Source organism: Callorhinus ursinus, unplaced genomic scaffold (genome assembly GCF_003265705.2).
Source record: "Callorhinus ursinus isolate GAN/ISIS: 27379988/994484 unplaced genomic scaffold, GSC_fseal_2.0 scaffold4, whole genome shotgun sequence".
Taxonomy (NCBI): Eukaryota; Metazoa; Chordata; class Mammalia; order Carnivora; family Otariidae; genus Callorhinus; species Callorhinus ursinus.
In genome coordinates, this window is record NW_027397066.1 from 17,618,605 (window position 1) to 17,639,645 (window position 21,041).

Consider the following 21,041-nt stretch of genomic DNA (forward strand, 5'->3'; position numbering starts at 1 on the left):
ATCTGTGTTGGGGAAATATTATTGGAAATAAGTCCAATTCCTACAGTGATCATAAAAATGGATAACAGATATTTGGAGATATAAGTTGTAATACTTTTTTACCTCATTCTGTTTTATAATCATAACTCCATATTTGAAACCAGAGTTTCTCAGAGGTCTGTACCTAGGCATCTCAAGGCCAGCTTTCATTCTAAGCCTAGTAATTGTATGAGATCATATGCAGTATGAATCTTAGCCCTAAATGTTTTCCCCTATCTCTGAGTCCACTCAAATACTCATTTTAACTTTTACTATTATATTATTTGCCTTGAATGATCTTAGAATGAGGGAAATTGGCATGTACCTAAAGAAAGAGGACACAGCTGAATAAATAAACAGGGTCAGACACCACAGAAGGAGTAGGGGCCACAAAGAACAATGAAACACTGTCCCTGTTCTTGAAGAACTTACAGGCTAATGAAAGAAGAACAGTAACAGAGAAGCATCATTTCACTACAATATGGCAAGTGCTATGGAGAGATATGCCCCAGATGCAATGAGGGCCCAACATCAGAGCATTCAGTTCATCCTAGAAGTTCGAGATAGATCTCGTGGAACAGATAATGTCTAAGCTAAGTCTTTAAATCTCAAGTAGGGGAGGAACACTTCCAGTGCAGAGTAAGGACCTCCAAAACTCCGTGCCTTCATAAAGGCAATGAGAAAATGGACGAACTATTTTCAAAAGCAACTTTTTCAGAATGCTGGAAGTTAACTAAAGGCTTATAACAACATGAGGAGTGGGCACCTGGGTGGCTCAGTTGGTTAAGCATCTGCCTTCAGTTCGGGTCATGATCCTGGAGTCCCAGGATTGAGTCCCGCTTCGGGCTCCCTGCTCAGCGGGGAGTCGGCTTCTCCCTCTAACCCTATTGCCTCTTGTGCTTTCTCTCTCTCTCTCAAATAAATAAAATAAAATCTTTAAAAAAAAACAATATGAGGAGTGTTTATTAAGTAAAAACAGCTGAATCACGGTAAGAAAAGTGAGATTTGCTCTGCTTTGACTTAAATTATTCCCATACCCCTCTTCCAAGCTTTGCAGTAGCCTTGAAAATTAGCATTGTCACAAACATGATAGCCGTGAAAACCAGCAGTCTAGCAGACACTGGAGGGGACAGAATGGATTTGAAGCACTGCAAAAAGCCCAATCCCCAGAGAACTGTCACCATTTAACCTCTCTGGTGCTCCCTGTAAATGCCCCAGCCACCAGACTTGTCCTCTGGTGACCTGACTTGGCTCTGACCTCAAGGGAAAATTCTTAACCCCAGGGCATTTGTCAAAAGTAATCAGCAGCAATTGTTTAATATCATAGCTGCCTGAGCTGGGGATACAAATTGGGACATTAGAGGCTTCCCAAAAAATGAAAATCCTAGGGAATGAAATATCTATGGAGGGTTTTGAAAATCTCTGGCATATTCCTGGGGATCCAGAAGGTCATGGGCATGCCAAGGAAGATCTGAGAAGACCCTAAGCTTTCACCCCTAGCTAACCTTGAGGCTCTTTGCGAGTAGTAAGAAAAAGATTCAGTGAGTTGTAAATTGCCAAAGTGTTGAAGGAATGTCACAACAAACTGTACAGAGTCCCTTGGCAACAATTAGCAACTTATTGCTCAAGGCATTTAAGGGAATTTCTTTCCAATCATTAGTTGACCACTAAGCTAACTGAGCAGAGACTTCAGTGACAACACACAACACAGGATACAGATATTACAACATTAGTTCAGAAAGTCTTTAAACAAACAACAAACTATGGAACAACAAACTCTAGGTCGGGGGGAGGATCTGATTTCCCAAGTTGCTGTTAAGATGATAACTCAAAAAAAAAAAAATACATAAGAGAAAAATCACAAGGAAATTAAAAGTGGAACACTAGAAAATATCTAACACAACAGAAGGAGTAATGGAGAAACAGAGAAATAAAAAACAAATCATATAGAAAAGAAATAGCAAAATGAGAGATGTAAATTCTGTCTTATCAGGAACTACATTAAAAGTAAGTAGAATAAACACTCCAATCAAAAAGCAGTTTGGCAGAATGGCTACAAAGACACGATCCAGCTCTTGACTCTACAAGAAACACACATTAGATTCAAAGACACAAATAGATTGAAAGTAAAAGAACAGCATGTAAACAATAACCAAAAGATAGTCCAATGACAATACTAGTATCAGACAAAATAGTCTTTAAGATAAAAATTGTTTCAGGGCGCCTGGGTGACTCAGTCAGTTAAGCGTCTGCCTTCAGCTCAGGTCATGATCTCAGGGTCCTGAGATTAAGCCCCACATCAGGCTCCATGTTCAGTGGGGAGTCTGCTTGTCCCTCTCCCTCTGCCCCTTTCCCCCACTGATGCACACTTTCTCTCTCTTTCTGTCTCTCAAATAAATAAAATCTTCTAAAAAATTATTTCTAGAGGGGCACCTGGGTGGCTCAGTTGGTTAAGCATCTGCCTTCAGCTCAGGTCATGATCTCAGGGTCCTGAGATTAAGCCCCACATCAGGCTCCATGTTCAGTGGGGAGTTTGCCTCTCCCTCTTCCTCAGCTGCTCCACTTGCTTGTGCCCTTGCTCTCTCTCTGTGTCAAATAAATAAATAAAATCTTTAAAAAAAATTGTTTCTAGAGACAAAGAAGAGGTTATAATGATAAAAGGATCAATCCTTTGGGAAGCTAAAATAATTGTAACATAAACCTTTTGTTCCCTCTTCATTCAGTTCCACAGCAGAAAAAAAAAAAAAAGATATATACAGGAAAAATATACACATATACCCCACATGTATACTAAGTGTGGAATAAAAATATTCACCTAAAGAAAAAATCTGATTAAAAATGTTATTGGTGGAGAGTAGAAGGACTGGCTTACTGTATGAGCTTGACTCCATATACTCTGAAATTCTAAGAGCAAAATCATGCCTTTGGCTAGAGATTTACTTTATTCACCCTTGAGGGGAGGAAGAAATACACACAAACACACAAACATGCACAGACATAAAATATGCACACACAGACAGGACTAGCTTAGGTCCAAATTCTTACTTTATGTCTATCAAGTGTCCATAGAGTTAAATGAAACTTTGAACCTTTGGGCAAGCTCAGGCTCTTATTCCATGAAGAGGTTGTTCAGCGATATTGTGCTGACCTTCAGAAGAAAAGCCTAGAAAGAGGTCCGTGGAAAGCAACACCAGAAAACCATGTCATTTCACAAATGCTTTAATGTATGTCTCAAGAAATCCTAACTCACTCAGAAATTCTAGTTGATTCAGTACGTAAATATAATTTTATATGATTTTATGATGAACATAAAGGTGATTTCGTTGTAATTTTGTTTTTCAGTAAAATTTGATTCCGTGAAAAGAGAAAACCCATGGAATGAAATATTGTCAGGAGAATTACTGATAGGTCTTGTTTTTGCTGTTAATTATCCTAATTAATCTGGGCTCTCCTGGCCCTGTCTCCTGGTTCTATCATTAATCAGTGATTTAACCTTATGCAAGTCATTCTTTCTCTTTTCCTAACTAATCATGAAGTTGAACTAGAAAACCTTCAAAATTTCCTTTCAGCTCCAATAATATTTGTGTTTCTGAAGTATGGATTACAGTTTAGTTATCATCTACTTACATGTTAAACTTCCTTTGCCCCACTATAGTAGCTGCAGTAACAAAATCCCTAATAAGCTAAACATTAGAGAAAATGTTTCAGTTAAGTTCAGGAAGGGAGGTAAGTGGGGAATTAATATCTTAGTTGATTAAGTATGGGTTTCACAATTGCCTGTTTTTCTATTATTGCCAAAAAGTCCAAGGGATAGTGCCCAGTTACAGCCAAATTGCCTTCCAGACCACTTTTGGAACTTCAGAAGGTTTAATACATACTTAACTCTTCCAGTTTTAAACTGCTTGCTTCAGAAATTTTTATAGAATAACTAATAGAAATGGGTTTTCAAAGAAAAGTAGGTTTATTTCTCTAAGTCTAAAACTGCTCTACATATGTTTCTTAGCCCTGTGGAGCCCATGGAGATGTATGCCATGTTGTACAAGAGACTCCTAGATTATATAACCCTGTTTCTGAGCACACTCACCACACCATAAATACTCAGCAATAGATGTATGACAAATATCATTATTATCTTCATTAAGTTATTCAGTTGGAGGTTATACTTTCATTGCTATGCAAATATGTTTAAACAATGACCTATTTGCAAATATGTATGTCTGTAGCCACAAGAGTAGATAATACCAATATTATATTTCCTCTGACTTCAGCCAAGCATAAATGCAACAAATGGGTTTATTGCTCCACTGTGTTCAGATCAAATCAGAGATTTAAATTTGAATAGTCCTAAATAGCTCTCTGCACTCAGGTAGCACTCCCTTGACCATCTCCCAATATGCACCTTTCCTAATATAGAACACTGTTCCTGAGGGCAAATTCATTTCCTCAATTTTCTAGAAGCTACAGAAAAGCTCAGCATAGGCACAGGCTCAGACCTTCCCTTAGTAATGGTAAACACAATGAAAATCATCCACTTCCTTGAAAAATTAAAATACAATTTTGCATGCATACTTTCTCTGGGCACAATCTTTCCTTAGTAACATGCTTGGTGGTTGACTAGTTATTTATCTGAATCATTTAGGAGCTATTTGAAGACAGATGAGCTTAAATCACATCTTTAAACAAAGCAAAATAGATTTAGACTTCCACAAACTTCTGTTAATTTTTCATACACACTGAATCCATTAAGATAATTCACCTTATGGAATAACTCACAATAAGGAGCTCCTTCCACAACACTGAAGAAAGGAACATTCAGTTATGTAAATGATTTCCATTTAAACTCTGCTCAGTGAAGAGAAAGGGTAATTGATTCAAACTGTATGCTAATCACCTTCACATCTACAGAGCTCTAGGAAAGCCAAGGCCAGCAAGGTCAAAATTTCAGCAAGATTCTAGAATTACAATATACTGAGGGTGGAAGACTTGTCAGATCATCCATATGATAGAGAACCAATCTGGGCTACTAGGGATTTCCTCTACTTGAATCTACTTTATGGGTGACTTTTTCCTCTGCTGACATACTAGAATGATTTGGGGTAATGAAATAATACTTGGTGATATTCCTCTGAACTATTCAACTTGGACCAAATTAAAAAAGTGATTGTAATTACCTTGCAACTGTGGCTAAAGCCACCATCTGTCCTGGGTAACTGAGGGGGAGATAGGGCTGCCACTAATTGGCAGCAGCCCCAAGAAACTCTGAGTAGGGAGAAATCCCTCCTTATTTCTCATGAGATTTGAGAGTCCACTGAGCATGACCAAGAAGTCTGCAGCTGAAAACTTTGGCCAGGGGTCACACCATATTTGGGACACCTTCAAGGGTCTGGTGTGCTTAGAGTAGCAAATTCTGGCACAGAGGTGTCCTTCAGATATCTCAAAGACTGGTTTCAGTGCATTTACCAAAAAAAAAAAAAAAGAAAAAAAAAAAGGATTTCTATCATTCCTTCGCACTCCCATGGGCTTTCTATTTAGCATAGTTTTTAAGTATTGAGAATTTACTCGTAGGCTAGACACTGTACTAAACAGTATGTAAATTCACCTAATCCTCAGGACAATATTATAAGATAAGAAATGTTATATTCATTCTACATTTGAAGAATCTTTGGGTCAGGGAGTTTAAATTATTTACACCAAAAGCAAGGACAGAGCTAGGATTTGAATCCTGGTCTGAATGACTTCCAAAGGCCATGTTGATAACAATATGCTCCTCTATGCTCTGCATAGCATGAGTTATGATCACCCTGACCTCCAAAGTCACAGGGTTTCTTCCTCCACCCCTAGGTGTGATTTGAAGTGTCAGCCTAGAGTTCAAAACTCAACTGCCTGGATCTTTCCTCAAAGGATTCTAATTCCATGGGTCTGGGAGCCAGGCAGGTACAGTTGTTAGAAGTTCCCCAACTGATTCTGATGCACATTTTCCATCAAGAACCACTGATCCCATGACTTAGTGATTCTGTAACACGGGAATCCATATATGCATTCTCAGACATTCTTGGTGATAGACAAGATTTTTTTTTAATTATTCTCAAAGTTAATTCTGGATCTGGACAACCAAGCCCTGCCAGCACACTTTATTCCTCTCTGTTTGTTTCAGTTTTGCATTTGTAATCCCTCATTTATTCACTCAACATGTAAGTTCCAAATATGTATCACTCAGGGCACACTGGTAAATAAGATGATAAGCACATTTCCTCATTTACAAAATAGTGTTAAAAATAGTGACAACCTCACTGGGTTGCTGTGAAATCCAATGCAATAATATATAAAGTGTTTTGAAAAGGGTCTAGCATATAGTAAGCACTCAGTGAATGTTACGTATGGATGTTGTCACTGCTCTTTTTCATTTTTTCAAGTAAACAAAAAATTTTAATTTCATATAGTGCTAAGTGCTATGACCAAAACTAAAGCAAGGTAAAATGATAAATAGCAGCAGGTGATGGGTATAAGATGAAGTTGTTAATTGGTAGTCTAGGAGATGTTCTTTATTTCAGTGATATTTAATAAGTGGCCTAAGGGAAGTGATGGAGCCAGCCACATGGCCCTGTAGAGAAGAACATTCTAGGTCAAGGAAAGGGCCAGTGCCAACCTTCTTAGATAGAAATTAACTAAGTTGTTCATATTCATGCACTCATTTAGCTACAGGTGGTCATGTAAGAGACAGAATATAGCTGTCAATGGAATGTTTCTCAAAAGGCTAAAGATCCTGTTATGGGATGAATTATACCCCACCCCTATTCATAGGTTGAAGTCCTAACCCCCAGGACCTCAGAATGTGACTGTGTTTGAAGACAGGGTCTTTACAGAGATAATTAAGTTGAATGAGGTCATTAGGATGGGTCCTCCTGCAATATGACTGGAGATTTGAACACAGGTATTTACAGAGGGAAGACAACATGAAGACACAGGGAGAAAATGGCCATCTATAAGCCAAAGAGAGTGGCCCAGAACAGAGCTTCCCCCATGGACCTCAGAAGAAACCAACCCTGCCAACACTTTGATCTCAGACCTTCAGCCTTCACAATTGTAAGAAAACTAAGTTCTGCTGTTTAAGACACCCAGTCTGTGGTACTTTGTTAGGGTGGTCCTAGCAAACTAGGACCCTATTCTCAAGAATAAAAAGGAATTTTTCCCTTCAGGTGGATCTATTTATTATTCAAATTTAAAAGTTCATTCTGAAAAGATGTTGATCTATTCAGAAGGATAATAAGTGTTAATTCAGATTAGGTCTCCCAGGACTTTTGCCAAGTGGGTTGGTCAAATAGGAAGCAGTCCAAAAGCAAACTAGTTCTCTAGGAGGGTATCTGGACTAGTTGTAGCTCAGCTCACATCTTCCACATCATCCTGATCAACACAAGATTGTCGGCTTTTCTTATAAATGGATTTAATGGCAGGAATTAAGAATCTGGGGGATAGTACAGAACAGTCATCTGGTAAACTACCAAGCACTTTAGTTCTCTTTACCATCATGGGGTCCCAAGTCTTCTGGTTGGGGGCAACATGCTAAAAGTCAGACCATGTCTGAGTCTAGCCTCCAGACTGTGTGCTCAGTAGGAATTACCCAGGAATTATATCCAAGAATAAGAGGTAACAGGATTATAAAGAAGAGGAGCTTGGTGACTAGACTGTTCTTTTACCCTTAGAAGTTCCTGGCCAGCCAGAGAGGGCCGGAGCTGAAAAAACTGAGCCATGTTGTGTTCATCAGGATTGGAGGGACAAAAGTAGGAACAGGAACAGGAGTAAGAGATGACAATGATTGGGAGGTAGGGATCTGCAGAGGGAAGCGAGGACTGAAGCCAGACCTAAAGCTTCCATCACAGAAGGTCTGCATGGGTATCCCTTTAAAGGATGAGAAAGCGTACTCTATTGCATGGAAGATGAGTGCTTAAAGGGGGTGAACTACCTCTTTAAAAAGACACATTGGAGGGCAAAGACTTAAGGGCAATTGAATGAAAGTGGTGCTTTCAATAGGAAGGAAAAAAAAAAAACATTTTCACTGAGAATAAGATGTGCCAGCAGGCAATGTTGCCATGACATTTCAAAGTGCTGGTTGCACCAGAATCTTGGCTATAAATTGAAGTGGAGCCATAATCAGGTGGCATTCAAACTCAGGCATGTTATAATTAAGTAATTTTTTTTGAACTAATGGTTTTATTAAGTTCCTCTCCACAAAAGCCAGCACTTCTCTTCAATTTCTACTGCATCATATTTAGTTCCTGCTTGAGATTTCCTAATAGAAAGGCTAAATATCCAGCTTCCTTTACTTGTTTATAAATGATAATACAATGATTTAAGCTAAGATATTGGAAGTGTATCACTTACTAAAATACAGTTAAACTTCTTTACGTGAATTGGTTGCACATAAGGAAAAATTACAATTTCAGCACCACATACATGCTAGGAAGACAACATAATTAGTTAAAGGGATGGAAAATAACTCAGGGATCACTACTTGCTTCTCTGAGACAAGGACATTTGAGCAAAGACTAGAATGATGAGAAGAAAGCAGCCATGATAAGATCCAGAAGGAGCAGGACGTGCAAAGGCCCTAAGGTAGGAATGAACCTGACATAATTGAGTGACGATAACTAGAGCGGTAAGACTAAACTGTAGTGTGTGAGGGGGCAAATAGGGGAGATGAGATTGGAGAGTCAGGCAGGGTAAAGATTATGTAAGACCCCGTGGGGTAAAGTAAGGAATCTGGAGTTCATTCTAGTTACAATCAGAGACTCTTATTAAAGACCTTTAGCAGAAGAGTGATATTATCTGATTTATTTTTCCCAAAGATCCCAGGGACTTCTCTGAAGAGGAATGCAAAGGAAAAATAAGATCATCTAGGAGGCAATTTCAAACCAAATGATGAAGGTGGCTTATTTACAGTTTGGTTAATGGTGATGCTGAAGTAAATTGTTGATTGATTGATTGATTGATTGATTGGATTGATTAAGGGGTGTGAGGAAAAGAAAAATTACAGAAGAGTCAAAGAAGGATCCTAGATGTAGGGTCTGCGGACAGTGGTGCCATTTATAGAGATGGGAAATCTTGGGGAAGAATAAATATGATAGGAAAGATTATCAATATTTCTGCTTTGTTCATGTTAAGTTTGGGATACCAGATAGGCCTCCATATAGACATATTGAGTAGCAGTTAAATATACGAACCTTGGGCTCAGGTTAGAGTGTTGAAATAAATCTATAGGTTTGGGTTCCACTATCATAAATATGGCACACTTTAGAGGCATAATGTAGATGAGATCAGGTAGGGTATGATTTAGGGAGCTGAGAGAAGAAGCTCTGAGTCACTCCTACATTTGGAGATCTGGTGAAAGGATGAAGCCAGTGAAGAAGGTGGAAAAGAAATGACCAATATAGTAGGAAGAAAACCAAAGAAAAGGGCACAGTCAACCATTACAAATGATGCTAGGAATTCAAATTAAATAAGAACAAAGAATTGACCATTGGGTTTGGAATCAATGGGAAAGGAAAGAGGTGGAGAATTGAATTGAACTGCTCATTTTCAACCATAGTTATAGGTGGAAGGAGTACGGGGGTGGGGGGGAGTTTCTCTCTCCTGGTTTCTGCTGGCATTCAAAGGGGCTCCTTCCACCTCAACACAAACCCTCTAATTCCTTGAAGGGAGAGAGAGGTTTATGCAGGGGTGTTGAAGGCAAGGTATAGAAGTGGCATAGTATATGTCACTTTTCACCCACATTTTCTTGGCCGGAACTCATTCATATGGCTCCACTAATATAGTGGGAGAATGAGCAATATGATCTTCCAATGTAGTCAGCAGGAAAATGAACTGGGTTTGATAGATACCTATCATTTTCACTGCAAATGTCCTTACTTAATGCTTTCCAAATATGCATTTCATTCTTCTTCACACACATAGAACATGCTCACCCCTTCCCCAGGGAGGCAACCCAGAGATCTGATCTACACTGAAACTAGTTTCAAGTCCAGGATTTCTAGGTGACCTTTCCATTTCTGGATGGGGCTTTCATTGTACAATAGTCTATAAGCTAAAAAGACAAGTTACCTTCCTCTACTTCCACATACAATGTGCAATGGTGGGACAGGGACAGAAACACCAGGTAGACACTTCCAGTCAGAAAAAAGAAAATTGGGAGATGCTTAGTAGCCACTAGTCTTTAGCAATTCTGAAATACCACTGGACCAACTTTGTGAAGGTCTACCACGAAAGAGGGGAGAGCTCCTTGAATAGACGCCAATTCTGCTCTCTGAAGTAGAAACTCATTTGCCCTTTGTTCTTCATAATTCTGGATTTCACTCGAGGATATTCTTTTCAATTTTTTAATCCATGTTGGCCACATCTACTGTGGGTGTTGAAGAGTGTGCTCTTGTTGAGAACTGCACAGTTCATGTGGCCCACGTCCTGCATGAGGGCTGTTGTAAGATTCCCTGAACAGTTAGGTTTTCTTTTAGGCAAGGCTCAAGAACCCTTTGGCAGCAAACTCCCTCAAATAATCATTATGCTTCTGAATTCCTTGCTTCTAGTAAGATCCATGAGCTATTAACTATATTCAAGGTTATTTTGTAGCTTTAGGTCACAGATTTCTCTATTTCTTTACTTCCTCACCCCAGGCCTGCCTCTCTCTCTACCTTGAGGCTGTAAAGCTTGAGTAGACAGGCCATTTCTTTGACTCAAAACTGATCTCGGCCTTAAAGCTGGTCACTCCATTCAATTAAGAAGTCTCAGTGCATTTTCGTCTCTCAAAGCCTTTTAAAATCTCAACTCTTCCTTTGAGTCTACAGGCTGTTGCCTTTTCCAATTCAGTAGGACCCTGACTTTGTAGACCTTATTCCCTTTCATTTTTGTATGTAACAGCCCAATTCTTTCCTGAGCTCATCTCTTTTTGGCATCACATTTTATTGATTATAAGATGCCCATTCAGTTCTCATGTTAATCTCTTTGAGACTGGTTACATTTCATAACTGGTGCAATAAGTCATTAAGGGAGAGCTTAATTGAGTTTATTTTTCCCTTTCTGAGTAGCACAAAAAATAAAGGTGTGTCTTACGATCTATAACAAAACATAGTCTATGAACTATGGACATAACTTGCAAAATGTAGTTAATAACAACCAACATAAATAAACCTATTAACATTACCTTTCAATCCCTCCTCTAAGAACTGTACCCTCAGCATATAGGTAGCTCTCTAAGTGACCAGAGATACCAGTTTTACCAGTTTTACCACCACATATGTGGCCCTCGCACCATCAGATTTTTATTCTTGTTTTCTCAACACTGGCCACTCAACTCAAAAAGCAAATAGCCTGGTATCACTCCCTGGGCGGGCACAGTATTTTCCCCTGCCATGTCTGCGAAGAAGCTATACACATGCTTGCACACTGTTCTGGCCTTTTCCTCCCCCTTCCCATGAGAACAGCACGTCGCAAGTAAATCTGACCCTTCGGTCTACGTCCCAAGATAAGACATACAGGGCAGAGCTGAGCAGATGAGATATACCATGATATCCAAAAGATACTAAGTTTAGGTGATTTTTAGAGATGATTTCTATTAACCATTCAAGGAAAAAAATAATCTTTGTTTTACACAAACTGCATCACAGAATATTAAAAAAAGAAAGCTACAAACTCATTTTATGAGGTTAATGTAACATTGATATCAAAACTAGAGAAGAACAGCACAAGAAAAAAACATTTAAGCCAATCTCACTTAAAAATATAGATGCAAAATTTTAAACACATACAAATACAATAAATTTAGTACTCTGTTAGAAGTATAATAACAAAAATGGGTTAATCCCAGGAAAGCAAAGATAATTCTACATTAGAAAATCTATTACTATAATACTAGAATAACATATTAAGGGAAAAAACATATAATTATCTCAATCAATGAAGAATCACTAAATCCTACTTCTGAAACTAATATTACCCTATATATTAACTAGAAATTAAAGAAAAGCTTGAAAAAAAAGGAAAAAAATCACCTGACAAAAACAATTTCGTGAAGAAAACCTCTAAACAAAGAAATAAGGAAAATATTTTTCTTAATAAAAATTATATATGAAAAGAACCACACTAAGTCTCTTTCCTTACAACCAAACATTAAAGGAATTTCTTAGAACAAAAGTGCAAAACAAGTATACAACTAAGATCATTTATATTCAGCAATGTACCAAGCCCTAGCCAAGATAAAGAAATAGGATATAAGAATTGAGAATAGAAATTATGTCCCGATTTGCAAATAATATAATTATAAGAATTCCTAGAAGATCTGCCAACAAATTATCAGAACAACTAAGGTAATTCAGCAAAGTTTCTAGATGAACTTCAGCAAGAAAAATGAGCAGCCTTCCTTACATGGTTAATAATCAATTAGAAAATGTAATAGAAAAATGCATGAAATATTTTGAAATATTTGAAACATGAAATAATATCAACAAAAAATTGAAGCTATGAAGAATAAATTTAACAAAAGATTTTCAAGACCTCGTTGAAGAGAATTATAAACCATTTCCAAAGGGGGAACAATTCAAAGAAGCAGCTGCCTCGAATAAGTGAAGACATATACTGTGTCCATGAATAGGAAGAATCGGTATCTTAAAATGTCAATTTGCCCCCAAATCGTTTATTGAATACAATGCCGTTTCAATCAACATTTCACAGGGCTTTGATCTGTTGCTTTGTAGCCTTATGTTTTTGTGGAATATGGCCAGCCAAGGGTAAATTTCATATGGAAGATAAAAGATTTTGGAAGAAGATAAGAGAGTTGCTCTATCTGATATCGGGAATCATTACTAAGTTAGTAACCGACACAGTCTGCTATCTGCACAGGAATAGATGGAGAGGCCCACCACAAACTTGATGGCTTAAACGGTGCACACCTATTTATGTTACATCTCAGTACTTTAGAAATCCAACATGGGTCTCATTGGACCAATAGAAATGCATCAGCAGGACTATGTTTCTGGCATCTCTAATCAGCTTCTTTGTCTTTTCCCACTTCTCGAAGATGCCTACATTCCTTGACTTGTTGCCCCCATCTTCATCTTCAAAGCCAGCAACATTGCATCTCTCACCATTCTCTGGAGTCATAGCTCCTTCTGCCTTCCTCTTTCACTTTTGAGGATGCTGGTGATTACATTGGGTAACCTAGGATAATCGGCATATCTTAAAGGCAGCTGATTAGCAACCTTAATTCCATCTGCAACACCAATTCCCTTTGGCCATGTTACCTCACATATTTCCATGTCCTGATGATTAGGATGTGGACCTCTTTGGAGAGCTGTTATTCTACCTACAACAGACAGCATTAAAAAAAAATCAGTGGGCACCAGATGCATCCAGGTGATGAAGGGTGAAGCCTGAAGCTTATTTGGAACAGGTGCTCTCTTTAAGAAAAAGTACAAAAATATTTTTGAAAGATTTATAGAAATAATATGACTATGTGACCACAGTGCTAAAACTCTTGCTGGGGTCTTAGAAGGGTCTGGGAACAGTGAAGATACCTAAAGCTTATGTTGCATTTGCTTTGTACTAATTCTGCCCCTGAGCAAAAGATGACTATTTAATATAAGTAAGCTGAAATCCTTTGTTAGATATATGGACAAAGATAAAAATAAATGCCTTACATTACCTCTACCAAAAAAAAAAAAAAAATCCCAGTAGAATAAAAAGTTAAATACAAAAACAAAACTTCAAAACATTTAGATGAAAATATAGACAAATATTTTTATAACTTTGGGCTAGAGAGGGATTTCTAAAGAAAAAAATGGGGGTTTAAACTACATGAAAATTTAAATCTTGTATCAAAACTTGAAGCTCTCCGGTTTCCCTTTGACTCCCGCTCAGCTGTGTCTGCATTCAGTCCTTGTTTCCTCCACCCGTAGTCTGCCTTCTCTGTTGCTGCAGGAGTGGGAGGATTATGTGGCATGCTGTCCTGCGAGAAGAATAACTTCAGGGTTAGCTGTACAATAAAGACAGATGGCCCCTTGCATAGAGATGGGCGGCATGGAGTTCGGTGTTAACACACTGTCCAACATCCTCTCGGATGGAAGGAGCTCAAAATCTAACTGTGTAATCACTGACTGCTGGACCATGTCTGCTCCATGCAGCATGTTCTCCATGAAAGAATTGCCTTGGCTGGTCTTGTGATAGTCTTCCTGTGATATTTTTCCTTAGGGAAGAAAGGGGTTTGGATGAGTATTGGAAAGCAGGGATATTCGGAATTAGAGGGAAAAATCAGTGTGGGAGAAAAGATGCCCATCGCCATCGATCTTTTCCATCAGGCTGCTCTACACTAAGAGTTTTCTATAACCACTTTCTGTTCAAATTTAAGCTCCTGTTTATAAACAGAAATCAAGTTAAAATATAAAAATTAGTATCCAAAGATTCACACATTTGAAATCTTGTAAGAAATGCTGGAGCCAGATTTCAAGCCTGTGGAGGCACCTGAATGCTTGTGTTTAACCAAGTCCTGCTTCCTGGTCTTTGGCTCCTCTTCTGCTCCAGGGACCAAAGCTTTAACACCTGCAGTCACCTCGTCAGCCATGCCTGTGCTGTTCTAAATCCTGAGACGGCACAGAGGAAAAGCACTGAAGAATGGTCCCCAATGTTCCTTTGGCTGCCATTGCTTCCGAGTGCCAAAGGGAGCCAGGGAGCCCGAAGGCTGTCACAGACACTCTCTTGAAAAGAAATAGCATGTCAAGTGACTCCAGTATCTCCTGCTTTCAGCCAATTCTTTTGGCAGACAGCACAAGTGCTGCTGTCACTTGAATTTCTCTGCTGGAAGCAAGGAAAGGGCCAACTAGGTTTTCTTGAAACCACGTCCTTGCACAAACACTGCCCTATCTCCATGCTTCCGCCACTGGATCTGATAGCTGTTCAAGCCACAATGGCCAGCCCCAATTTGGTTAGGTTGTTTTTGTCATTCCCTTAGTTCTCACCACCTGGGGAGGAAGTAGGAGTTAAGGAGGAAAGGACAAAGGACATGCATCTGGTATATTCTGCTACTTTCTCTTTTCTCCAGGGCTTTCTCACTCTCTCTTTCTTGGTTCAGGAAACCAGTGCTAAAACCAGTGGGAAGTGCGGCAACATCTCCGCAGGAGCACTTCCTGCCATGTTCTTCTCATGCCAATTACTATGTGCTGAGAACAGTTATCTCATTTCCCCCTCATTTTCCCTTTCTTTCTTTCTTTTTTAAAGATTTATGTATTCATTTGAGAGAGGTGGGGAGGGGCAGAGAGAGAGAGAGAGAATCCCCAACCGGAGTCCCTGCTGAGTGCAGAGCCAGATGCTAGGGCTCCATCCCAGGACCCTGAGATCATGACCTGAGCCAAAGGCAGAGGCTTAACTGACTGAGCCACCCAGGTGCTCCTTGTTTTCCCTTTCTTATAGCATATAAGCCCCACAGCATCACTTCATTCATCCAACAAATATATCTTAAGCAACCTGCCAGGGCTTTGCACGAGCTACAAGAGATACAAAGGCAGATAGAATATGGTTTCCTGCCCAGTGGGAGCCTCTGATTCATGAATAGGACAGTGCAGAAACACTAAGGATAGAATGCTAGGTAGGCTTTGTGTGGGAGCACAGAGGTGGGGCACCCAGCCCAGCTTGGAGGGATAAGAAAGACCTTCCTAGAGGAGATGACATCTCAGCTGGGTCTTATGTGAGTCAGAGACACCCAGCTAAGAGGGGAAGAGGGACAGGAACAGACCAGGCAGAGGGAATGATATGCACTAAGGCAGGGCTTCTCAGTCTCAGAACTACCAGCATGTAGGGCCAGATAATTCTCTCCTGCAGGGGAGGAGGGCTGTCCCGTGCATTGCCCAATGTTTAACAGCATCCCTGCCTTCTGTTGCTTAGATGACAGAAGCATCCCCTTCCTCAGTTGTGGCCATCTTAAATATCTCTGGACATCGTCAAATTTTACCCCTAGGGGACAAAACGGCCCCTCTTTGAGAACCACTGTGCTAAGCACAGAAGACTAGAAGCAGGTTGGCAAACCTATGGTGTAAATCATGAGACAGAGAGCAACTAGTGTTGGAGGTAGAGAAGTAAGCAAACCCGGATCTCCCAAGGCTTTTCAACTTTAGGAAAGAGTTTCCTCTTTTATGGAAATAGTGATATTTTCTCCAGAGGAAGGCGATGAGGGCTAAGTCAGATCACATATGTAAAGAATGTAGTACAGAGCTTGCGACACATAAAAAGAGATTTGTCCCCTCTCTTCTGCTCAGTCCCACTGTCTAGTATGGGAGTTAGGGGGATGCAAGGGAGGGCAGTCCAAGGGCAGAATGAGTGATAGGCAGGCCCCCTAAGGCAGGAACAATGAAGCCAGAGGCAGAGCTGATGAATGCGGAGCTGGACCTTCTCCCACCTGGCAAACGGAAGCTTGAAATCCTCTGCGACTTTGCCTTTACCCACTTCTGAGCTATCTTTCCAGAACACCTGGCTCACATGTGTCAGACATACTTCTTTGTCTGATGTTAATCTCAACCCAGCAAACAGCTACCCTGTTCCTTATATAGACATACTAGGTCATGGACAAGGTGGGGGGTGGCAGGTAGACACCATAATAAATAGAAAATCTGGCCTTCAGGACCTCCGTGTAAAGGGTGAGGAAAATAGCACCCCTGCTCCACCCTCTCCCTAAGCCAACAAGTTCAAGTCCTAGCCCAGGCATCAGTGCCTCTCAGAACCCAGTGCTGGTGGCCTCCCAGTACCCATCGGGGCTCGAGCTTCACTTCTCCAAGCGACTCATCGCATCCATACCTCCCCTCTATCGCAGCCATCGGCATGCTGCATTATAACTGATTTGTTGGTTGGCTTGTTCACTAACCAATGACTTAAGCAACTTGAAGGCAAGCATCCTCTGTTGAATTAACGTGATTGATTGAATTAACGTGCCTAGCCACACAGCCCCAGGACAGCATTTCAACTGCCTGAATGTGAGCAAGCCGAGACACTTGCCTCTCCCCATGCCAGTGCTGGCGTGTGAATTACACCGTAGCTAGCACGCACCTTGTTTTCAGTTCTGTGTCTCAGATTTTCTGCCCTCCCATCTTCGTTTCCTAGGGCTGCCGTCAGCACACCATAAAATTAAAACAACCCTGGTGACTTAAATCAACAGAAATGGATCCTCTCACAACTCCAGAGGCCAGAAGTCTGAAATCAGTATATACAGGCCCCAAATCAAAGTGTTGGCAGAGCCATGATCCATTCAGAGGCTCTAGAGGAGATCCTTCCAGACTCTGATGGCTGTGGGCATTTCTGGGCATTTTGTGGCGGCCTGACCTCAATCTCCGCCTCCGTGGTCACACTGCTTCTTCCTTTTCTGTGTCTGTCCTCTGTGTGTCTGTTCTAAGGACACTTGCCATTAGACTTAAGACCTGGATAATCTAGGATAATCCCTTGATCTCAAAATCCTTAACTTAATTACATCTGCAAAGACCATTTCCAAAAACAGTCACATTTGTGTATTCTGGGGATAAGTCACGGACATATCTTTTTGGAGGTCACCTGTCAAGCCACTATCCCATCTTTCAACCAAGATGCATTGTTTAGAAACCCAACCAGGTATGGTTCCTTCCTCCAAGATTTTAGCCTGTTGAAATCCAGCTGTATATAGTTTAGAATTAAACAGAGAATGTGGGTTCTTTTGAGCTCTACCTAGTTATAGTAGGTAACATGTGTTGTTTAGAAGTATTTTTTCTTTCCTCTGGTATGTTGCAACAGAAAGACCTGTGTTCAGCGTTGAGCATAGGAAGATAGAGTCCCAGGTTTGCACCTTGGAAACAAGTTAGCTTCAGTTTCCTTATTTGTAATCCAGGGCCTTGGACAAATTCATGGGTTTCTTTACCTCATTACCCATATCTTCTTTCATTTACCCTTCATAAAAAGCCTTCAAGGTGGGAACTATTGCAATACTGATTCTTAGAAATCAGGAAATTGTGGTTTAATATGACTAAGCAATTTGCCCATTATCACAACGTGGGTCAGTCCAAGGACTGGTCTGACTTCAAAATTTCTCCTTCCCCCTAAACCATGTTACCCATCTTTTCCACCATATCTGGGACAAGAAGCTATTTTATCCTAAATTACTCAAATATAGGATTTCATCAGCGATCCAGATTCAAAATACCACACACACACATTCTCTATTCACAAAAGATTCTATAAATAACTGAAAATCAGTTTTCATCTGCTTGACACTAAGTGCTGACAGGGCCCTGAACCGGGGCCTATGTCAGCATTCTTCAGAGGCTTTGCTGGTATTTGATAACTGCTTGTAGCGAAACAAACTCACTGTCAAGCAGGCTAGGTTTGAGATAAAAGTTTCTACAAAGCAAAAATCTCTTCTCCTGGACTGTCAACCCAACCTCAACGAGGAAGTGACCCTGTTAGGACTATTTTCTTGTCAGTGCTGGCTTTTAGCCTGATTTTTTTGGCAGACAAATAGCCAACTTAGTTGAAGACTAAACCTGTAGCAGGAAAAGAAAGAGCAGGGCAATAAAAACTGTAAACTGAAAAGGAAGCTGTCCTTATCTGGTAAACAGGCCTTTCCCCCAAGGAACATATATTTTGAAATATTTGGTCCTCCATATTGCATCTGCAAAGTAATAATCCATCCTATGTTTTTGTTCATTGTAGGCCCAGGTGAATGCCAATCAGAGATTCTGATTAGAAGTGTATTAGGATTTTCATTCTGAGTTACTGTACTTAGATGAAAAGCTCCAACTCTTAGCAGCAAGACTTCCTACTGTCCTAGGTCTTAACATCTGATGTTAAGGATGAGAAAACCAGAATACTGGGGAGTGAGAGGGGGTTGGTGAGGTGAGGAAGGGGTAGGAAGAGGGCATCTTGCATTCTCTCTAGAGGCTGGAGTGGTGACCCCTCACCTCTGGGGCTCACAGAAAACCACCGTATTGAGCAGAGCGGACGTCATCCCGGAGCAGGGCCCATACTAATGGCTCATGCTGACTGCAGGATTTATGAGCTCTCAGGAGGAAGTTTGTGACCACCCGAAGGCAAAGCTACTCTGTCACAAAGCTACATGTTACCCCTTCAGTTTTCTCAAGAGTCAGATGAGGCCAAGGTTATGGGACCAACCTACAGATAGATCATTTAGCTTTGACTTCACCCATGACCACAGGTTCACCCTTAGTGTCCTAGCCCGGGCACCTGGGATCGCCCAGCTTCCTCTCCACAACTGCACCTAACTGCACCTAAACACACATGGCGCACTCCCTCCCTCCTTCAAGTCTTTGCTTAACTAGCACCTTCTCAAGAGCATGTGTGCCAATCACACTATTTTAAATGACCATCCCCCACCAAGTCACGCCTGATGTTTCTTATTAGCCTTTTTTTCTTTAAAAAAAAAAAGATTTTATTTATTCATTTGAGAGAGAGACAGACAGAGAGAGCACAAGCAGGGCAAGGGGCCAGAGGGAGAAGGAGAAGCAGACTCCCCGCTGAGCAGGGAGCCCGATGCAGGACTCAATCCCAGAACCTGAGATCATGACCTGAGCCGAAGGCAGATGTTTAACCATCTGAGCCACTCAGGCGCCCCAAGCCTTTTTCTTTATCTATAGTAATGGCCAGCTTCTAATAAGCCCTATAGTACTTATATGTCCTATCTCTTTTCTATTTTCTATCTCCCCTGGTAGAATACAAGATCCATAAGATCCATGAGGACAGGGATCTTTGTTAGTTTCATTCGTGATGGAATCCAAACACTTACCACAGTGTCTAGCACATTGTGAGCTCTCAGTAAAATCTCATTCTATCACTTTGGTTTTCCTAGCTTCTTATCCCGCCTCAGGAAATCTAACTCAGATGAATTCCATCAACTCTTCCAACTTAGATCAAGTAAGTAGGATATGTAGCCAAAATAGTACATCAAGATCTGAGTTGTGAGATGCTCGGCTTACCCCTGGCCTAACCAACTGATTCTCCTTGACCAAAGGACTTAAACATTCTCAAGCATAAAACTTGACTGTTGAATCCATCGCTTATTTTCCCTGATATTTCATACAAGATATTTACTCATTCATTCATTGTTCACTGAGCATTGGTCTATGTTTATGTACAGACATTAATGCCAGCATAAAATAATTTAATACAAAACCCAAATACACTGTATAAATTATCCCCAAGACCTGCAATATATTCCACGACATGTAATACATTTTCTCACATAGTCAATAGAAACTGGGTAACTGTACATCTTGCTACCTGTGAATCATAGTGATAAACTATCAAGGCAAAAGGCAGATACACCAATTCAGATCAATTGAGCTTAATGTGGCTGCAAACTTATTAAAGGCCATGCCACCACTGCCTTTCCAGTGAGGGATGAATTGCCTAAGGAATATTAATACATTTCCAAAGTGAAAAATCTTATATAAGGCCAGATCTAACTGAGACATACATAATTCCTTTTACAATTCAGATTTTCAAATACATAAATGGGACAATAAATTTTGAGGGAAGCTATTCAACAGGCAGTGGCTTCAGTTCCTGCGGCTAGCATTCCGTTAGTGACAGTATCATCAATGTGAGTCCAAAGAATGGAGCTCTGTTTTGATCTTTGGGAAAATCCAATTCTAATACCACAAAAATGAATTACTCTTTCCTTTTAACCATTACCGTTACCATTCGATCACGGTAAATGCTCTATCTTTGGTTTGATGTGATTAAATTATAATCCCTTGTTTTGTTATTACTCTCACCCTTCTCAAATTGGATTTTCCTAAAGGACTCATTCTTTGAGCAATGCTAGCCACCGTGATGTTGCTTGGTGCACAGAGAGCCTTACGAAAGTTGCTCCTTTCAGCACTCAGATGACATACGGTTGCATGGACAAGATTGCAGAGGCAAATGAAAGTCTGCAGGCTTGGAGGGAAAGGCATTTAATTATAGTTTCAGTTCTGAGCCTGAATTTCTTGGGGCACATCCAAGGTTTCTACCACAGT